Source organism: Pteropus alecto, unplaced genomic scaffold (genome assembly GCF_000325575.1).
Source record: "Pteropus alecto unplaced genomic scaffold, ASM32557v1 scaffold231, whole genome shotgun sequence".
NCBI lineage: Eukaryota > Metazoa > Chordata > Mammalia > Chiroptera > Pteropodidae > Pteropus > Pteropus alecto.
Window position 1 is genome coordinate 126,720 of NW_006431805.1, and position 19,420 is coordinate 146,139.

At 33.2% G+C, this 19,420-nt stretch overlaps 1 protein-coding gene and 1 pseudogene across 2 annotated transcripts in view; both read left to right on the forward strand.

Annotated features, from left to right (window-relative positions):
* The window catches only part of DACH2 (dachshund family transcription factor 2), a 688,009-nt gene that overhangs the window by 74,980 nt on the left and 593,609 nt on the right, over positions 1-19,420 (forward strand). The window lies entirely within an intron of this gene.
* LOC102886626 lies at positions 11,206-12,135 on the forward strand (annotated as a pseudogene).

Genomic DNA, 19,420 nt, shown 5'->3' on the forward strand with positions numbered 1-19,420 from the left:
TGACAAAGCTTCAGCCAACATTATACTTAATGGTGAAAAACGAAAAACCTTCCCTCTAATATCAAGAACAAGGCAAGGCTATCCACTATCGCCACTGTTATTTAATATAACATTGGAAGTCCTAGTGAGTGCAATCAGACAAGAGAAAGATATAAAAGGTATCCAAATAGAAAACAAAGAAGTCCGACTGTCACTATTTAAGGATGACATGATTCTCTATATAGAAAATCCTAAAGAGACCACATGAATACTCCTAGAAAATAAGCAAATACAGTAAAGTTTCTGGATACAAAATCACCTTTTACATTCCCATAATGTTCCTGTACTCTAATAATGAAGTGTCAGAAAAAGAAGTGAAAAAATAACAATTTCTTTTGCAATTGCAAAAAACAAAATATCTAGGAGTAAATCTAACGAAACATATGAAAAACCTATATAGTGAAAACTATAAGACCCTATTAAAAGAACTCGAAGGAGATACAAAAAAATAGAAAGGTATTCGGTGTTCTTAGGTTGGAAGAACCAACATAGTTAAAATGACCTTATTACTCAAGGCATTATACAGATTTAATGCAATCCTCATCAAAATTCCATCAGGATTTTTTAAAGAAAAAGTCATCAGATTTGTATGCAAGCATAAAATAATTGCCAAAGCCATCCGGGAAAAAAGAATGAGGCTAGAGGCATCTCTCTGTCCGACTTCAAATTTATTACAAAGTGACAGTAATGAAAACGGTATGGTATTGGCAGCAAGACAGACACATGGACCAGTGGAACAGAATCGAGAGTCCAGAAGTAAACCCATATTTATATGGGCAAATAATTTCTGACAAAAGCCAAAAACATACAGTGGAGAAAGAAAAGCCTCTTCAATAAATGGTGCTGGGAAACTGGAAAGCCACCTGCAAAAGAATGAAACTAGACTGTTGTTGATCACCACACACCAAAATTAACTCAAAATGGATTAAGGATGTGAATATAAGATCTGAAACAATAAAATGTGTAGAAGAAAACATAGGAACTAAACTCAAGGACCTTGGACTTAAAGAGGATTTTATGAATTTGACCTCAAAAGCAAGGGAAGTAAACGCCAAAATAAATGAATGGGACTATGTCAAACTAAAAAGCTTCTGCTCAGCAAAAGAAATCGTCAACAAGATAAAGAGATAACCATCTGAATGGGAAAATATATTTGCAAGCAACGCCTCCGATAAGGGACTAATATCCGAAATATACAAAGAACTTATACGACTCAATAACAACAAAAAAACCAAATGATCCAAACAAAAAATGGGCAGAGGACCTGATCAGACACTTCTTCCTAGAGGACATACAAATGGCCAACAAATATATGAAAAGATGCTCAACATTGCTAGCTATTAGAGAAACGCAAATCAAAACCACAATGAGATACCATCTCACACTTGTTAGAATAGCTATAATCAACAGGACAGGTAATAACAAATGTTGGAGAAGATGCAGAGTAAATCTACCATATGATCCAGCAATCCCTGTACTGGGTATTTACCCCAAAGACTTGAAAACCCATATCCTAAAAGGTATTTGCACAGTGATGTTCATTGCAGCATTATTCACAGTGGCCAGGACATGGAAGCAACTGAAGTGTCCTATGATAGATGATTGGATAAAGCAGTGGTGGTATATATACATACAATGGAATATTATTCAGCCATAGAACAGATGAAATACTTCCATTTGCAAAAACATGGATGGACCTCAAGATAATCATGATAAGCGAATAAGTCAGACCGAAAAAGTTAAAAATCACATGATATCACTTATATGTGGTATATAAACCTAAAAGCAGCAAATGAACAGGACAAACAAACCGAGACTCATGAACATGGACTATAGACTAGTGGTTGCCAGAGGTTAGAGGGTGGGGAAGAGGAGAAGATAGATGGGGTAAAGGGGGTCAAATATGTGGTGACAGCAAGAAATCTAACTTCGGGAGGTGAATACACCTGTGTAAATATATATAAATGCCTTACTGTTAAAGTGTATAGATGAAACTTATTGGATTTCATTAACCAATATCACTACAAAAATAAATAAATAACATTAAAAAAATAAAAAAATAAGGTTTTGTCATACAAAAATAATCAATAAATTGTCGCTATGTAGCTCTTAGATGAAATAGCAAATCATCGCTTTGTAAAAATAAGAACTCAATAATACCTAAGTGATATTCAACCACAGGCGTTTGTAGTAGAGCCGTTTATCTTGTCCATACAAGAGGTTGTACTATAATCGCATTGTTGAACTTCATATTTTTTCATGTACAATGTAATGTTCTTATTGGAGAAACATCTTCCTTTTAAAACAAATCTCTAAGATGAGTTTTTTTTTTAACCTCTAGATTTCAGTTTCTGTTGGTGACTTGTAATATTTAACACTATACCCTTTTTGTTAAATCTCCTACATTAGCATGATGTTCTAGCAATGAAGAGTTGTCTCTTATGCCAGATATAGTCTAAATTTTGATGCCTATAATTAAACTTATATAATTATGTATATTATGTAAGTAAATATGTTATTTTTATATGTATGTATAGTAAGGACATCTTTTTTTTTTTCTTTCTTTCCATCATTTATTTGGTATAAAACAAACAAACAAAAAAAACAGGTTTGTTTTTTTTTTTTAATGCCAGAAAATAGAATTGTGAAATGTCTTTATAATGACGAGATTACTCTCAGCTCATGGATCATTCTGACAACTTCTGTTTTCGAGGGAAGGTCCAAACAGAAAGGGACATCACAGTTTGTCTCCTTGCCAACAGGAAAGATAGACCTGACCCTTAAGGAGAAATAGGCTTTTGCCATTCATTTGACTGTTAAGGCTGTAGTTATTTATCTTCCATTTTGCACATATTCTAAAGCATTGAATGCTGGACTGATATTCCCATTTCCAGATGCTGACCATCTCTTAGGAAGTAGGGCCTTGGTGTATCTCTGGGTAGCTTTTATGTCTTAATGACATGGAAGGGTGTTTCTTCATTTATCAAAGAGGGTTCTCTTTGAAATTCTAGTTTTATAGCTTTCTCCATCGGTCTCTTCATATTTGGAATGTTGTTTCTGTGTTGTCTTGGGGATATTGATCTGGTCTTTGCCCTTTCTCAGAGGAAGGAAAGCTGTCGTTTAGAAATAATGTTAGTTTCTAAGTTTGTTGTGGATTTTTGTTTTCACTTAAGAACTGAAAACAGGCTTAGGTGTGCACATTTATTTCATGATGAGTGTAACTTATTTAAGAACATGTGCATTTTTGTGAAATTTTGGTCATCTATTAAAAAAATATTGAGAAGTTTCATGGGAATTTAATTCTTGTGCCTCTATTTGTTAATGTGCTATCTCTCATCTGAGAAATATACTCTACACATCTCTGGTTGTTAACACCAATGCATGTGCATTCTGTACAAACCAGCACCTTCTACACTAAATTGTATAAATACCAGTAGATAACCTAAATCACCCAGATATTTCAGAGTAAGGTTAATAACCATGTTTATTTTTCTACTTTTAATGGTCTTTTAATAACTTAAAAAGTGAGATGGCTCATGACAAGTACTTTTTTAATTAGAATTTTTTTCTTACATATTAATTAATTAATACAATTAATAAAACACTTAGAAGAGGAAAAATTTCTTAAATGTTTAGTAAAACTGGATTTCAACTAGTTCAGCATTCTGTCCAATCATGCCTCTGAAATGATGATTTAATATGCAATCATTTTCTGCAGTTTAATAACAGGAAAATAAATGATCTTCAAGAAAGCCTAAGAGTTCCCATGTTATTGGCATTTCAAATAATGTACTTTACTCAACAAAGCTATTTTGTTGTTTTAATGCAACCCCAGGCTCAATTACCACCATCCACCCCCATACTTGGAAAGTCAGTTCCTGCATGTGGTAGTAGCCTTCATTGAAGTTCTGAATGATGGGTTAGAGCTGACAGTACTGACGGGGAATGGAAATGTTCTTTGTTAATATAGTCAGAGATAACTTACTTTTCACTTTCTAGTGAGCTCCAGCCTTAATATTTTTCTGATAATATTATGAATTTTGCATGCACTCTCTTAAAAAATCTATGGACACTCTAAAATGAGAGCTAATTTGTATTTCCAAATATTCTGATCACCTGCATCTAGAAGTGTAGTGAATTTAGGTTTATAATTTTGGATTAAAGTTCTAATAAGTAATTTTATTGCAATTTTGTTTCAGTTCAGTATTGCAAAATACTCGCCCTCCCCTATTGCTACATTAGGACACTCGTATTGTTTAATTTTTTTTTTTAACTAGCTTATTTTCATGTCTCTGGCAATTAGTTGGATGTTTTTATTTCAGATTCAGATTGGGAGTTACCTAGTTTTAGAATTTACCAAAGATATTTTCCCCTTGTTATTTCTTTTTTGCATAAAGGGAGTCTTAATTTACAAAATGTGACACAAAATACTAATTAGTGGATATTATTTTGAAGCTTTTGAATCTAGATCTTAAACTTTTCTATTTATTGCTTCACAAGATTTGTCCATTGAAAAAAACAAGTCTAAAGCTATAAAGTATCCTATTTGTCCCAAAACGTATGAAACGAAGGAGGAGTGAGTGAGTGTTCAGCCCATCTCAATAACAACAATCAGCCTTTGTAAGGTTTCATTCCAGGCTAATGGTTGGTGAAATTGTTCTGGGTAGTTAAAATGAAATGAAATGAATTAAAGAACATGAAGGAGAGAAAGCAGAATGGTTTATTGCTTTTCTTTGAAGGAACAATAGCTATACTTTGTCTCTTTTTGTTACTCGTATCTGTGTGGTGAATATTTAAAACTAGAGTTTTGAATACCATGATGATTAAATGAGGGCTATAAATCCAGAACTATGGCACAAAATTCTTCGACTAGCAAGTATTAAACAGGATGCCAAAGACTCTAGTCTTCAAATTGTTTTAACAGATGAATATTCATATTTTCAGAAAGGAGCAAGCACAATTCTCCCCCCTCTCTGAGAAATATCATACTAGATGTCTGCCTGGTTTAAAAAATACACATATTGAATATGGACATAAGAAGGCAGAGCCCTGGGAAAGTCAGAATTGGTATTTCTTCTAGAACTTTTCAAAAGTTTTCCTGAGACCTCTATAAAGATGAAGGCAGTTTTGAATATATGAAATAATCAAGTGATATGTTATTTATAATTCAATTAAAATTAATCAGTTAGGTGACTTAAATCTAGCAATGAACAAAAAATGGGCTTTTAAATGTCTAGAAGCTTGTAGCTATCAATGCAAACAGTTCATGAATTGGTATAATGCAGCTTAAAAAGCATTTGGTTTTATGGTGTTACACAGCTGAAAAAATAAATTGTCATATCAGGTTGAGGTCACATTTGTCTGAGAAAAACTAACAGGAGGATTTCTTTTGTCAACACAGGAGATGAGCTGTATGATAAGAGAAAATTATACTCTCTGATCTACCCTTTCCTTATGGAAATGACTAGAGATTAAAGTCTCAGTCTGGAATTGCATAACTTTTATACATTTTTCATGTAAAGCAATTTTTGTAAAAGAAAAATGCTGGTAAAATGAGGTCCAAATTTCTTTACAAAATCAAGTCCATCTGGGATTCTAATTTTTCTTTCTTTGGTGTTCTGACAAATGGACTTAGAAGAAAAGAGAAGCCAAATCTTCCAAGTCAAGAAGTTGTATGTATGCATACTCTGTGTTTCTAATGTGTCTGTATTCATCATAAGTTGTATGTGAAAAACGATTTACTTATTTTTTCTTCAAACAATGGGATATGTATTATAGTGTCAATATAATTTGTCATTGGCAAATTACACTAATTTCTCATTAAAATGTACTTTTTATGTTAAGTAGATACAAATATTATTATAAAAATATAAAACGATCTTATTTTTTGAGTATTTTGGCCCCTTTTCTTTGGTTGTAGAGATAAATTTTGTTATTTAGTCTGAGGGAAAAACTATTTTACCTACTTTTTCAAATGTGGAGATCAGTATTCTTTCAAATATATATCACTATTAAAATAATTTAACTGATGAAATTATTTGACATTTAAAATAATAGTTTACATTTATTGAGCATGTACTACGTGCCCAACATCAGTATTATAAGTCCAAGCTCAATCATACGAAATGGATCTCATGATGAATTAAGTGAGACTATCTTCAATATGTTTTTGGAATTATGATACCTGTGTTTGCTTTTTTTTATACCATAGATGGGTTAGGTACAAAAAAGGTGCCATTTTGGTTTAGCTTCCTACTTTTATAAAGAGAGATTTTTTTCTATATTTCTTGGTGTGTTTACTCAACTTCTTTGCCTGGTTTTCTTTATCTCACCAGTCATCATATACAATTCATTTTTTATCATCCCTGTTTAAATTAAGCATTCTTTCACCATACCCTTTGTGGTAGGTTTCAAAGAATACCAAAAGGTCCTCATTCAGCCAAAAATATTTCCCCCCTATGAACTAGCTTGGTCCCGCAAATTCTCAGTATTACTCCCCTCCCACCCCACTTCTCATCCCAAGATCGAGACATTAATGCCTCTGTTAAAATGCTGAGAGATTCTTCAGGGTAGGCCTGGATGGGATATGCAACCCTGAGCATGTAGATCCTGGATGACCAGTACAGGGCCGACCATTTAGGAAAAAGTAAGTTGATCTTGAAAGATGCTAAAGACAAATCTGCCTTAATTCATTCGCTTACTCATTACCACCAACTACTTTGTGTAATGAGTTAGAATTTTGAACTCTTTTCAGTTACCAAGAATGCAAATTCTTTGAGCCATCCAGTTAGACCAGTTTCCAGTTTGGGACTTGAAAGCCCAGGTTCTGACAAGAGTAAATTTCATATGTTCTAGAGTGGGAGATAGTAGTGAGGATATCCCTAGAAAAATAAAAGATGAAGTATTGTGTCTTTATGAGAACTCTTAAAGTAAGCTGGAAAAGGATTTTGTAAAGGAAATGCTTTATAAAAAACTGATAGTGAGTTTTTCAGTGTAGTTATTTGTGATTCAGGATAGTAGATAAACATTTCTGTATTTGACTCACTTAAGCATGTATTTTTCAGGGAGATGAATTTAGGGGACATAAAATTTGAGGAAAATTTTAAATGATGGTATAAATCGTATAATTTGAAACCTGTGGACAGTGACATGTGCATATAAAATAAGATGGTTTCCCAGACTTGCCTTGTTTTTGATTAATTTTAAGTTTAGAAACAAAAGCCATTTTTAGTTTAATCCTGAGACAATCAGATTTTCCTAAATTAGAGTAGTTCATTCTCTGATCATTCTGGATAATTGAGGTTTTATTATATTTTCATTTGACAGATTTAGTAGGGTCATATTCACAATAATGAATATTTCTTAATTCCAGTGATTTGTCCTCTGAATCATTCTTTTTACTTCATTGGCCTCACTTCTGTGAGAGTATCTTCAGATACCACTTGGTAGGTTTTCCTTCCTAAATGTCATCAAGCTTCTCCTAAGGATATGGGAAGCATTTATAGTATGTTTCTGGCAATCCAGTTTGGGGTTAAAAAAAAACAGGTTGAGGGACATTAGCTTTGATTTAATATTTTGCTGTGATGTCCAAATCTCAAATATAGCTTTATTTTCTCCTTTGAAAAGCTTCAAATATTGTCATGGCTATCTGGCAGCACTGGACACATGTTGTAATATATTCTTGCAGGGGAGTAATCAAGTCCTTCATAGCAAAGAAGCAAATGTCAAACTGGCAGCTTTTTATGGTTATGAAACCTATTCTTAAACTTTAAAAATGATGTATATGTGGGTAAAAATATAATGTTCTAGTGAAAGTCATTGCCTGTTTATTAAACTACTACAACACTACTGTATTTACATAATGAAAACTTGGCATTTGGATAGTGTTTACTTTAATAAAATTGTTCACTGCTTCTCTCTGATTGTATCTATACTTGGATAAAAGAGCAATTCAGATATAATAATAGTTTGCATGGCATAATGAATGTGTGTCCCTACCAGTACATAATACAAGAACATGAAATTAATCAAAATACAAGGATTTTTTTTTAAATGTTGGGTGTTTGTTTTCATCTTGAGTTCAGTTGATTAGTGGGATAACTGAATTTTATATTAAAATTCAATAAAGAGGGGCTTCATTTAAAAATACCAGCATTGTTCTTTAAACAAAATAAGCAAATGTAAATCATGATAATTCAGCTAGGACTGGATGGCTTTAGTATGTGTATATTTATGAGGATTAATGGGGTGACAACTAGAAAGTGAGAAGTACTAAAAATCAAAGGCAAGCAAAAAGAAATCTTTAGGATTTGCATTTTTGTTACCAGTGAGCCACTTCTCTGCTTATAGAGAAAACTGTAAGATCACAGTCATATTTTATATCATATTTAATGCAGTATTATACGTAAGAGTGGCAGGATGAAACAGTCATGGCTACTGGTGTGAACTCTGATGTAATTAATTTAGGTTGTTATTTTTTTTTTCTTTTAATGAAATATGCATACAGAGGAGTGCACAAATCTGCACTCCTAATTTATGGGCATATAGGAATGCCAACAAGGGAAGCACACCTTACTCATAATGCCAACACCCAGATCAAGAATTAGAGCATCGTCAGCACCCCAGAAGTCCTTTTTTTTTTTTTGCCCTGTTTTAGATATTGCTACACTGCCAAGGGGTAAGCTGTATTTTGGTATTTATTGTCATATATTCATTTGCTTATTATTGAGCTTCATCTAAATATAATCACAATGTATGTAGTCTTTTTTGTATGGCTTCTTTTATTCACTATTATGTCTGTGAGATTCATTCATACTTTTGTGTGTGGCAGTAGTTTGTTCTTTTTCATTGTTTTATAATAGTCTTTTATGAACATATCAAAAATATTTATTCATTCTACTGTTAATAAATTTTGGAGTTGTTTCCATTTGGGGGCTATTATGAATAGTGTTTCCATGAGAATTCATGTGTGTGTCTTTGTTTCTTTTGGTGGACATATACACTCATTCCTGATTATCTATCTATCATCTATCTACACACACACACACACACACACACACACATATACCATATATATGGAACACACACACAACACACACATATTCCATCATTACTGTATCATAGGGTACTCTTATTTTCAGCTTTATAGATGCTGCTAAATAGCTTTATACTTTCACCAATAAGCAGTATAAGAGTTCCAGTTTCTTCACTTTATTATTAACATTTGGTATCATCTAACTTTTTCATTTTAGACATTCTTGTGGGTGTGAAATGAAGTCTGTTAAAATTATTCGAAGGGAAAATACATGTCTGCATAGAAGTTTTTAAACATAGAAAATTCTATTTAGTGAATATCTGTAAGTGATAGCCTGATATTGATTGTAGAGGCCCCTAGCTGAGAAGAACCAGTGACATCATTTCTCCTTGGAGCAGCTCAATGCCATTCACTTCATTTTAATCTTTTCATCTCACCCAATACGACCAAAGCATGCGACTTTTTATATATTTTTTTTTAATTTTCAAATTATTTATTTATTTATTTTTACATTACGTTTATTGAGGTAACATTGGTTAATACAATTATATAATTTCCAGGTGTATGTTGTTATTTGCCATCTGTATATTCTATTGTGTGTTTACTACCCAAAGTCCAGTTTCCTTCAGCTACCATATATTTGATCTCCTTTACCCACTTCGCCCTCCCCCTAAACCCTATATTTGATCCCCTTTACCTCATCTACCTCCCTCTACCTCCCCCCTCCCCCCACACTAATAACCACTAGTCTACAGTCCTCTGGTAACCACTAGCCTATAGTCCATGTCCATGAGTCTCTGTTTGTCCTGTTCATTTGTTGCTTTTAGGTTTATATCCCATATACAAACGATATCATGTGATTTTCAACTTTTCCTGTCTGGCTTATTTCACTTAGCATGATTATCTTGAGGTCCATCCACATTGTCACAAATGGCAGTATTTCATCTCTTATCAAGGCTGAGTAATATTCCATTGTATATATGTACCACAACTTCTTTAGCCAATCATCTATCATAGGACACTTCAGTTGCTTCCATGTCCTGGCCACTGTGAATAATAGCATTCAACTTTTAGAACTGATTCTATTGAAACTGTTATTTAAAACCAGCATGGCAACCTAGTATGAGTCCTGGAAATGAAATCTTTATTTTGAAAGGTTAATCTGATAAAACCAATTCTGAATTTTAAACATATAGTCACCACACCAAAGAGTTTTGTTGTTGTTGTTGTTTTTGGTGGTCAATAAGCAGGCTGTGAATTTTGAATATCTATGAAACTTTAGGAAATGTTAAAGTTGAATTCTCAAACTTAAGTTCTTTGGGCTACAGGTATTCACAATTGAATATAATGAGAGAAAACATTCATCAATATGGTTGCTGTATCAGAGTATTATTATTTTATTTTTATTCTCTCTTTAAGAGAGATTATTTTTCATCTGGTTTAAACAGATTATTTTGATGTGATAGATTGCCCACTACTCCAAGCAAGTGGATTTATACAAAGACAATTTTCTTTGGTGGTGTCACCATTCAGGGTAATTTCCAAGAAAGTTATGATCTCCAGAGTCTCTGGTTATCTTTTTTTAGTTCATCAGAATAAATCTGCAATTGTAACATAGAAAGAAGAGATGTTTGAAAGATACCTGATTATTGTTTATGAAGGCTAATTTATAGTAGACTAGTCATTCAGGTCATAAATCAGTTCTGAGGTAGCATTATTTTCAGAGTCATGGAATCCAATTAGATTTTTCTGTCCGAAACCACCAGATTATTTACAGTTCTACCCTATCATCTGAATATTAAGCAATTGGCAGTATTTTTGTAGCATTTATTTAGTAATTTAATATTTATTAAAATGTTTAAATGATAATTTAAAATAATTCATTTTTATTTTACCATATTTCAATATCCTACTATCTGGGAAATTCGATAAGTGTTCTATATTCACAGAGCAATATTTGTACATCAGGCCTACACTGTAATACATTTGAAGAATCAATTATCTTGGTCCATGGCCAGGGCATCCCAAAAAGCTGAGAAGGCATGGCCTACCATAGCTTCCTGGTGGAGCCCATCAGCTGTTCATGCCTGGAACAAGGACTGTGGTAGATTGCCATCTGCCTCAACAAGCACATGTGCATCAAGGAGCACAATGGATAGGTGACAAGCATTGAATGGGCCTATGAAAGTAACTGCATCATGACATGTGGCATAGACTGCAGTGCCTATGTGTGGACACTGAAGGGCCACACACTTGTCATCCTGCAAATCAATATGGCCGCTCGCTGTGTGTGCTGGGTTCCCAGTGAGAACAAGTTTGCTGTGGACAATGCTCTCATTCATCTCCATCTGGTACTTTGAACAGGAAAATGACTGGTGGGTGGGCAAGCACATCAATAAGTCCATTTTCTCCATTGTCCCCAGCTTGAACTGACACCCCAACAATGTGCTCTGGACACAGGCTTCTGTGACTTCAAATGCCAGATCTTCTCAGCCTATATCAAGGAGGTGGAAGATTGACTGGCACCCACACACTGGTGCTCAAAGATGCCCTTTGGGCAGCTGATATTCGAGTCCAGCAGTAGCTGTGTTTGGGTGCATGGTGTCTGCTTTTCAGCCAATGGTAGCCATGTGGCCTGGGTCAGCCACCGCAGTACTGTGTGGCTGGCCAAAGATGGCCGTTGAGACTCTGGCCTCTGAAATGCTGCCACTGATGGCCCCGAACTTCATCACAGAAAGTCTAGTGGCTGTGGGCCACAATTTCTTCCCAGTGCCATTTACCTAGGATGTGGCCGTGGGGACACTGAGTTTCAGTGGGCTGCTGGATGTTCTCAAGCAAAGCTTGCAGCACGACTTGACCTCCCACAAGGGCTTCCAGAACCTCAGTAAGAAGGTGAGCTTAGAGGGTCGTGCAGCAGGTGGGGTGGGCCTAGATTCGCTGCACAAGAACAGCATCAACTGGGGCAGGGCCAAGTGCTCTGCACTACCCACATGGATGAGGGTATGAGCATCGGGGATATGAAGAGTTTGGAATTTGCCTTGAAGGACCTCAAGATCAAATGACCTGTAAGGAGAATGTTAACTTCTTCCCAGCTGCTGGGGGGAGGGGTCAGGGAAGCTAAGGCTCGCTTTGCTGAATGTTTCTAAGATACCTGTTTGAAGCTTTACAAGGAACAGAGAGGGGAGAAGTAGGGAACTTTCTTACATATTTGAAGGAATGAGTGCCTTTTTCTTAAAGAAACACTTTCATTTATCGTAAAAAAAAAAAAAAAAAGTCCACAAAGCACTCTGCCGGTCATGAACTGTTTCGAAACACGGAAGTAATAAAAATACAATTGTAAACACACGTATACATATTATCATTTACATTAGCACGGAAATGAACGAAATACTTAACTATAAAGCTAAAAAACATAAGAATTATATGAATAAAATTACAAAATTCTGATGACAGCTATCAAAGAAGAGCTAGATAAATGGAGAGAGTTCCTTTCATATTCTTTGATAGGAAAACTCAATATTGTCAAGATGTCAGTTCTTGTCATTTTTATCTATAGATTCAAAGCAATCCCAATCCAAATCCCATCAAGTTATTTTATGGATAGCAACAAAATGATTCTAAAGTTTATATGGAGCAGTAAAAGACCCAAAAATAGCCAATACAATATTGAAGAACGAAGTTGGAGGAATGACACTACTCAACTTCAAGATGTACTTTAAAGCTACAGTAATCAAGACAGTGTGGTATTGGCAAAAAAATGGACAAATTGATTACTAGACCATAATATTCCAGAAATGGACCCACATTAATATAGTCAACTGATCTTTAACAAAGGAACAAGGGCAATACAAAGGAATGAATACAATTTTTTCAGCAAATGGTCCTGAAACAACTGAACATTGGCATGCAAAAAAAGTTAATCTAGACATAGACATTATATCCTTCACACACACAAATAAATAACTCAAAATGGATTATAGACCTAAGCGTAAATCACAAAACTATAAAACTACTAGAAGATAACATAGGAGAAAACATAGATGACCTTGGATGTGACAATGATTTTTTCTAGATATAACACAAAAGGCGTGAAAGATATAATTGATAAACTGGACTTTATTAAAAAAAAAAACAACAAGAAAAAACAAAAATAAAAACTTCTGTTCTGCAAAAGACAATATTAAGACAATGAGAAGACAAGCCACAGACTGGGAGAAAATATTTGCAAATTAAAACAATGAGATATCACTACACACTTATGGCTAAAATCTGAAAACACTGATAACACTATTGGGCAATATCTATTAATGTTCAATATATTGATATTTTAGTCCAGGAATTCCACCCCTAGAAATATACCCAGAAGGAATAAATGTATATATTCATGAAAAGGTATACACAAAAACGTTTGAAACAGCTTTATTCAGAATAGTCAAAAACTGGAAACAATCCAAATGCCCATTAAAAAGGATGAATTGTGGTATATTAAAAAAGAATTGCTTATCTTGTATTAAGAGATTTAATTAAACACTCTTAAAAGGGTTTAATCTGTTATTAGGTCCTAAGAGAGACCACATTGCAAAACCAATCAAGAGCATTGGCTAATTCAGTCCGGGTTTATTGCATATCCACACTGAATTTAAAAGGAGGACAGAAGCCTTTCTCTTATGTATAATCGACCTCTGAGTTAATTGATTATTCTACTACTAATAATACAACTTTCTAATCCCACTCATTCATATATATATATGGCATTTATTTTTCTTGCTAGACTAGTATCAGTCTGTTTCAAAACCTTTTTTTTAAACTTAACAATAATGTTTGACAACTTTCCAAGACATTAAATACTCTTTTACAGAACAAATTATAAAGCTTCATAATGGTCCACTGTACACATTTACTTGATTTAACTAACCCCCTTTTGTTTAAATTTTTAGCTCTAATATTTTACTACATTAGAAAATTCTATTATGAAATCTGTGTAACAATCTTTTTGCACATTGTCATTATTTTCTTTTTTCTTAATTTTTTAAAATTTATTTTTCAATTACAGGTGACATACAATATTATATTAGTTTCAGCTGTACAACATAGTGATTAGACATTTATATACCTTATGAAGTGATCACCCCAATAAGTCTAGTACCCATCTGGCATCATATATAGTTATTACAATATCGTTGACTATATCCCCTATGCTGTACTCTTCATCCATGTATATACTTGTGTATATATGTGTGTGTATATACACACACACATATTTAAAACAGAAGTGGGATCCAACAATGAATACTACTAGACAACTAGCTATATTCACTAAGGAATATGTCAGTATATTGTGGACATCCTTGTATGTTAGTAATGCAGATCCACTAATTTTTTATAATGGCAGCAGTAGTGTTCTGAAGTGTATACACTATACATTATTTTACCACTTCCTATTTTTAAAATTATAAAGATTTATTTTTCAATTACAGTTGATATACAATATTATATTAGTTTCAGGTGTACCATAGTGATTAGACATTTATATACCTTATGAAGTGATCACCCCAATAAGGGATTACAACTTCTAATACTGAACAAATATCTTGGAAAGATATAATTATAGCTCATTTATGGATTGAACAAGGAAAGTTACTTGATTAGACTAAGGCTGAGGCAGTGTGTACAGAAAGAATGAAATAGGCAGTAGAAAATTTTTAGTATTTGATTGGCAGGACCAGTTGCTATCTGTGTAATATTATGTAAGTCACTTCTCTTAATCTTAGCTTCATCTGTAAAATGATGACAAATGTTCATTGTTATCACCATATATGTTTATAAGCATTGAAATGACTTGCAAAAATTTAAAGCACTATGTAAACATAGTACACTATTATTAAAATCTTTCGAATTTAGGATAGATTCACTAAAAACTATTACAGAAAGAGAAGAAAACTTGGTTTCCACTGAGTATACATTATAACTGGTGAAATTATTAAATATAAAATAGAAAAATACATTTACACCTTATGTATATTATACAATCTTAGTTAATAGGGTTTTGCACTATCGGTAAGATACAGTCTGATAAAGGAGGACTATAAGAATACAATTAATTCTATCACAGAAAATAATATAGATGTAATGTGATAAAACCAATAAAGCAAAGATATTGGTATAACTGTCTTACTTTGAGGAAACATTGAAAAAAAACCTGAAGTTTTCACCACCCATTCATCCCACTCATGGCAAAGGAATTAATGTAAATGTGAAAATTCAAGAATATCAAAAAAGAGCTAATTAAAATGTCATCAGTGGGATCATATGTATATACTGGCTGAATATATTTGAAAACTGAGAGTCTTATTTTGGTACTAGTTCAGAAGAAATATCAAATACTTCCTATCACTTGGGTATCTATAGCCTAATTATAGTATTGTTTTTCTCTTGGACAATTAGTCCATATTGTTATATGGATGTATAAATTATTAATTGGAGTTATAAAAATTATTAATAATAATACATATTTAATGACAGTTTACTATTTTGAATTACTTTTTACAACTTTTCTCTTTGTTTTATTATAAGTCACTATAAATTAGGAGAATGATATCTGAGTTCTATACATCTTATTATAAACTGTCTTTAATAGGTAACTACAAAGTTCCAAGAGTAGGGAAATAGGATATACCATTCTAAATAACATTTATTTGCTTTTTACGTTAATGTCACTGAAAAACCCTGTAATATAATAATTCAATGAATCCACAGTAATTTAAACCAAGTAAAGAGCTTATAATATTGATCTTTCTGGGTTATTACTTCTGCTTTTAAAGGTAAATGAAGCATTAACACCTGAGACTACAACATTGATCATAACACTGTTATTGTAAAAGCCTCACTGCTGATGGTTTACTTCTAAGATAAAATAAAGGGCAGCCTACCTTTAAATCAGGTGATTAGTGATTAACTTAACAGAAGCTGCAATGTTAGCTTTCCAGTTAGTTTCAAGAAAGCACATTTCCCTGTAGCAGATCTAACATAACTTTAATAGATGCTCTGGGCATTCAATGCTTGGTTTTATTGTCTTTCCAGTAATACATTGTGTCTACTTTGCTCTGATTATTAAAAATATATTAGAAGAATTTATGTAAAGTATAGTTAGCCATTAAAATAGACATACATTAAATGAATCTTGGAGATGGCCTGTCTTCACAGTCTCATGGAAATATCAAAGATGTAAAAGCAGCAAATTTCATCTAAGTTTCATTAAATGAAGAAATACTTTAGTCTGTTCGAAATACGTCATGCATTGAAAATCTTATCTCCTCTTAAATGACCACTTCCTAAATTCCCTTCTATTACCTTGTTGCCCAAATGATCAATATGCATTGCCTTTTCACATGTTGATGTACAAATTTAAAAATTTCTGAAAAAGAAACCTTCAAACAAGACTAGTCAGATTCAAATTTAACATCTAAACACTTCTGGAAAATAGAGTTCTAAACCAATTTTGACATGAGGTAAATAATAAACTTTTATGGCTTCAGTTTTAAGAATTCTAAGGGAACTTAATAGAAACATTTGACCCTCAGAGGAATATGCTATTTGTTTACAATTTTTTTTTTTGCTTTATCCTTTATTTGAATTTGTCTTTAGTTTAAAAATCATATGAATTTTGAAAACCAGGGAACTCTGGGATGGAAGAATGGTAAAGAAACACTAAATCTACAAATGCCATATAAACTCTCTAGAAATCTGGTTGGATTCTTCGTGTTTACTGCATTAGGGAGATGATACCAGAAAGGAGGTGACACAGATATTTGCAGATTATATCTGTACTTTTGACACTTTGGCTAATATGCTTCCAATATTTACAGAGAAATCTATTAAATCCTAGAAAATATTTTATATGATTTATTGGATTTTGAAATGCTCCCTATGAATACTATAAATCAGGAAATAGCAAGTTAAAAAGAATCAACTCCCAGAACAATCCCTGGGTATAAGGGGATATCAAAACTCCTGTTAGGTGATAATTGGCTAATACTTTTTAGCATGTTTAAATGAATTTGAGCATGTATTATAGCTGGTCATCACAAAAACATTTGTATAACATTTTCACTTTAATATTCTTCCATCTATTTCTGAGTAAAGCAAATATAATCTTCAGAATTATTGCTGGCTGCCTAAACACAGAATATTATTTGTTAATCTTTTCTTTCTCTTGTTCATTACCTTTCTAGAAACTTGAAATTCTCATATGATATTTTCTCCCTCTCTTGTGTTTGCTCTTTTTTTTTTTTTTGGCGAAGCAATAAAAACGCTTATTTTAGTAACTAATTTACATCATGTGCCAAATTAAAAAATGGCAAGCTAAGAATAAAATTTAGCTCTAGCAAGGGTTTTAACAAAAGGTCCTTGCATCTATTTCAGTGAGTTCCCAATAGTAATTAAATTATTTTTTGTTCACTATTTTTGCAGTATTCTGCAAATGAAGCTTCTCTACTTACTTTTTGTTGTATTTCACAAGAACTAAAGAATCATTCATAAAAAAGAGAAGGAAGGAAAGCAAGTACAACTTAAGATATACTGCCAAGTATGTGTTGTGTCATTCAAATATATATGTGAAGAAAGAGGTTTGTAAAACAGAAATTGTAGAAAGTATATTTTCACAGCTTATTTAAAGAAGAATCCACAAAAAAGGTTTTTCTGAGATAAAGATGAAAATGCACAAAGGGGCAGGTGGTGCCATTAGCCCTGCTGTTAGAACTAACAGATCAGTACTGAGGTGGCATCAGGGCAGGGAGGCATCAGCTTCAGTAATGGAGAAATGTCTGGGGGAAAGATTGCTCTATCACAGTGATGGGTTCCTAGCATGTTATAAATCGAAGATTGTTCTTTCCTGCCACTGAGATGAGCAGCTCTTTCTCTTTTCCAGAATGAAATGTCTGACAGAGACAAGGAACAGATGAAAACAAAAAAGTAGAAGAAAGTTGTAATCCTTTAACATAAATTTCCAGGAGGGACAGAAAGACAGTGTTGTGCCAATCTCCAGCTTAAACGTGAGGTGCAGAAAACGCCCCTTTTTAGCAATTCCCTCTCAGCCTAGCATGCAGCATAGGTAGATTATGATAATTCCCTCTTGGATCCATGTAACTTGGTTTTTAATTTTAAAAATCAAAGTCAGAATATTTTTTAATGGATTCACACTTCTTCTTTAGCCTGAAAGATGTGTTGAGCTGGGATGATATTCAGTTAGAAGGTACAGTATGTAGTAAAATATGTAGAATCCATACCGATTTCTGGCTAACCACAATTCTGTATGAGTAACCCTGCAATTTTAAGCAAGATAATTACCCTATATGAGTGTAGGTCTTCTCATCAGTAAATTGTGAATAATAATATTGATCTCATAAGTTATTGGGATAATACCTGAGATGACATATAAAAAGAACCTAGCACAGTGCCTCGTGTATAATAAATAATTGAAAAATGTTAGTCTCTTTTCCTTTCCGCAAGTCTCTTAACTTATGTAGCCAGCATTTGCCTTTTCCTAGAAATGATTAAATGGGAACAAAAAAGATTTTTCCTGATTATTTAAAAAAATTCATATCACTGTCATCGAGATGATAATACCAGTAAGGATATATATATACACACACATATATATCCTCACATATATATCACCAAGTTACCAAAACTGCTTGCATTTTAATAAATGAAATGAAAGGAAACACACCTACTTTAAAAAAGAAAAATTTTGAACAAAGTATCTAGAGTAAATTCATATTATGGGGAGGGTGACAACTTTATCATCATCATTTTAGTCACAGATTATTTAAGTGACCTGTCTAAAACCCCACAATTAGCAAAGATAGAAATGAGCATCACATCTTGTTTCTTTCTATCCAGCACTATAGCTTTTGGTTTATATAATTTATCTCTGGGCAAGCTAGAGTCGCATAGCAATTTTCTTTAAAAAAGTGTAGAAGAGGAAAGCAGGCTAGGAGAGGGGAAAGCATATCATGCAGACTCAGATACCTCTTTTAGAGAAACAGGAAGAGCATCAGTGAGAATACTAATTGATCTACATACTAAGTAATCATAGTACTTGTCATCAGTGAAATGCCAAATTCTAATAACTTGAAAAGCAGCATGTTGTTCCTTGACCTACTCTATTTTGACCAAAATAATAGATTGCAACTTCCTCCCGAAGAGAAAGATACCACTGATATCCAAGATGAAAATTATAGTAAAAGTAGGAAAAATTTTTTCACAAAATAGCATGTTGAATTAAGGTAACAGTCCTCAAAGTATGGTCTAAGGTATCTCTTGGGGCTCCTAAGATACTCCCAAGAG